This window comes from Centroberyx affinis, unplaced genomic scaffold (genome assembly GCF_046629955.1).
Source record: "Centroberyx affinis isolate AG114_WGS23_722 - 3 ecotype Tasmania unplaced genomic scaffold, CSIRO-AGI_Caff_v1 ptg001629l_1, whole genome shotgun sequence".
Lineage (NCBI taxonomy): Eukaryota > Metazoa > Chordata > Actinopteri > Beryciformes > Berycidae > Centroberyx > Centroberyx affinis.
In genome coordinates this window covers 51,507-55,242 of record NW_027280067.1, presented here as the reverse complement: position 1 = coordinate 55,242, position 3,736 = coordinate 51,507, and positions in this window count along the sequence as shown.

Here is a 3,736-nt window from a genome sequence, read left to right as displayed (position 1 = left end):
GGTCCTCATCATCTATTTCACATTCATTTTCCCCTTAAGGATTTAGAGTGCATGTGTGAAAAAAGAGCAGTTATTCTCTTCATTTTAAATGTCTCCTGGCCTAAAACAGGCTGTTTATCATTGTAGACCAAATGGTAGGACTTCACATTATGGCCCCTAAATTAATGCTCAAGCACTTGACTAACAAATCAGTAACAAACCTTATGTTAACATAAGAACAAAGAAAAGAATTAAAAGAAGTCAACATACTTGTTAACATACTAGTACCTGATTGACTTTATACAAATTTAAAAAATAAGTACTCTCTTAGATTTATTGTTGCCATTATTGTATCTATGTTATAATTTTTGCAATTTGTATGTTTATTCATCCTCTATTTTCCAACCTGGGCAGATGTTCAGAATATATTTTGTCATTTTATTGTTGTCTTAAATATTTCACACATTGTGAAGCATTAATTATTCAAATCTCTATTACCTGTTACTCTTTATTTACCCACAGGTAAAGTGGGGAATCACACTAGTAACCACCAAGGAATAGAACTACTCTGTGCCTCCTTTAGCACGGTGGATAATCCTCTTAGCTTTACAAGTGATGACTTAGGAATGAACTGGAAGCTACTGAAACAATGCCGCCGACTTGGCCGAGAGTGTTAATAGGGATTCACAGGGGAAAACTGGCGGCTACAGGTTGACCTACAGAGCTGAAATACCCAGACACCATCAAAGTGACTACATTTGTGCCAGACATTGTGTTGCCATCTGACACAATAAGACAGATGGCTATGTACTGTATGTTTGGGTTTACTGTTCTCTGGAAAGATGGGATAGAGGAGTGTGTCCATTGAGTCTCTCTGCATGGCCTGTAGTTCCTGGGCGATCAAAACCATTACAAAGGCTTTAGAGAGAGCCTCGATATGACTGTGGATCAATAGCAGTAATATGTGTGCTGCACATGCTGCTAGGACACAAGCTTGGGATGGATCAACCTCAGCCCCAAAATATCTGAAACACCCAGAGACCCCAGGTTACATCACTGCTGATGTGTCCAAGTGCAATGGAAGATGTACTGGATAAAGTGTGACAGTTACTGATATAAACTGATTTGTAGAGAATACACAACTTCAAAAAGAATACAGCCTGGTGTGTCCTGGTGATTCAGCTGGTTAAGGCACATGCCATTTACCCAAATGCCATAAAAAAAAAAAGTATTTTCAAAAACTCCCATACAGAAAGTGCTGATCACATGCTGTTTATTTAGTCTGTGACTGCTTGATATGGTGATCTAAATAATCACAGGCAACCCAAATCTGTATTGCCCAGGTTTGTGATCACATCCATCATCTGCCATGTATACATTTCCCTGTGCAAATTATTTTCATAACACCTTCTGCTGGGTGAGGATAGTGGATTACAACACGTCTCGCAATCTCTTTTCTCACACCTACCACGACCAGGACCTGTTGTGAATGCAGAAACATACTGTGAATGTATGTGCAGGCTAGGATGAGTGGTACAACATCTTGGATGATATGGCATCGCTCTCAGAAAGTAAACGGAAGGAGGCTCCACTTTTAAAAAATTACAAGATTAGTGTTCACTGAGGTTAAATAAAGGTTTGGATGGATTAGACTGGATTGGAAATTGCAAACATTTTCTTTTCAGTTGCTTACTGTACATGTACTGCTGTAGTTGGATCTCACACAGCACAGGCAGCAGCTGACAAGGGTTGAATTCTCTCAGCTTCAGTTTGACACACTTGGCCAGGCTCATTATCAGCATAGAAATAATCAATGACACAAGGTCAGTGTGTGAAGTGAGGGGCGATGTGCTCCTCCAGAAACATGTCCTGACAGAGGACAGCAAGAGTAGAGGGGGGGGGGGGGGTAAGGGAATGGAGAAGGGGTTAGGATTAGGTTTCAACATTCCATAACACAAATATAATGTAAGACAATATAAAACAAATGAGGATTACATGGAACGGAAGTGGAAATATTGTGTGTGGTCCAATAAGTCACACTGAAATAAAAAATGACTGATGACTGATGATTTGTTTTGCCTTTTTCGCTCCTCATACCATACACCTATTTGACAATTTATGTCCCAAAAATGCAAAAACAAAAAAAATATGTGTAATGTATTTTTTATATCAAAATCTCATTACTTTAACTTCCTTGAAAACAGAGTATCTTTACTGGTGACTTTGTGTACCAGGAGGCGTACATAAAAATTCTAACCAATAAAACCATTACAGATTTTTGAACAATCCTGCCCCTTCGACCCTCCCATCTTTAAGGAAACTACACTGCAGTGTGTTGATATATATATATATATATATATATGTGCGTGCATGTGTGTATCTATGTGTGTTAATCTGGAAGACCTTGTAGTTGTTGCAGGTACAGCTGGACAGAGAGGTTGAGATAAAGGAGGAGGGAGAAGGGGTGATATGAAGTGTGGGAAGTGGAAATAAACATAAAGTTAGTGACAGCAAATACAATATATCTACTATCTAGCTGAGTTATCACAAGGCAGGCAGATGCTGTCAGTGGCCCATTGCTGTGAGAGAATGTTAAGGGTTAGATTGTTTTTCCATGTATTTAATTTCCCCGTATGCAGCCTTTAGCACATTTGTCTTTTTAACACTTATCAAAAGGAAAGAGGGCCGTCTGCTCACTTACCAGTATCATTTATTCAGACAGTTGGAAAGCTGAGTGAGAGACACAGGGGAGAAAGTACTGGTGGGATTCAGGCCAGCATTGCAGGGTACATGTGTGAGCGGCAGACTCAACTACCTCTGGTCACTTAAGTGCATTTTGTTAACTCACCCCAGAATATCATGTGACAAAGTATTTTCAGATGCACCTGCCAAGACTTCTCCTGCTCTTGCTGCTGGAGTGGGGTGGAGGAGTTGGGGGAGGGAGCGGCCGGTCTCCTCACCACAGTCCATGCTGCAGCTCAGACATGTAGCTATAGCTCTTGGGAGTCTTGCCAGTACAAAAGTATGAAAAGTAAAAATAAGAATGGTCAACCAACAACATACAAGTAAATATACAAAAGCAATGGAAATCAAGGTAACAAGTCCTGAAAGTTAAAATGTTTACAGTAGGTGCAGCCACAATATAAGTCCAGTTAAAAAAAATAAAAAAAAACAATTTACTGAAATTAAAAATGTATTCCAGGACAGGATCAGACAGACAAATAAATATCAATTTGAATCAATAGTAAGCCAGTATTGAAATGTTCATAGTGGTCTATTCAGTGCAAATCACAAGTAACATTCACCACGACTCCGCATCAGTACCTCCTGCTGTGAACCCTGGTGAGTTCAACTTCAATTTTCAGCTTTATTCGTCCCAATGGTAATTTGGTTTTGGAACACTTGTCAGGACCGTGATAAGTTTCATCAATCTGAAGTAGACCGTTACAAAATGTCTGTTCTCATGCCGGCTACGACAATTTGAGAGCGCCCACAGTCCCATCGCACCAAAAGTGATTACCATCTTCTATTGGCTAATCTTTAGTGCCAGATGATGTCACCTTCTATAGAAAACAACAGCTTGAGCTCTGTTTTCTAGCCCCAAGTGTCACATTAAAGAATGTTTTGCTGACTTTTATCATGCCAGACAATAACAATTGACAGACAATTTTAACATACCGGGTGGTTCAAAAGTAGGCATACATTAACAAAGTGTATTATTAAATATACACCTTTTATTTACAGACTACTGCATGTT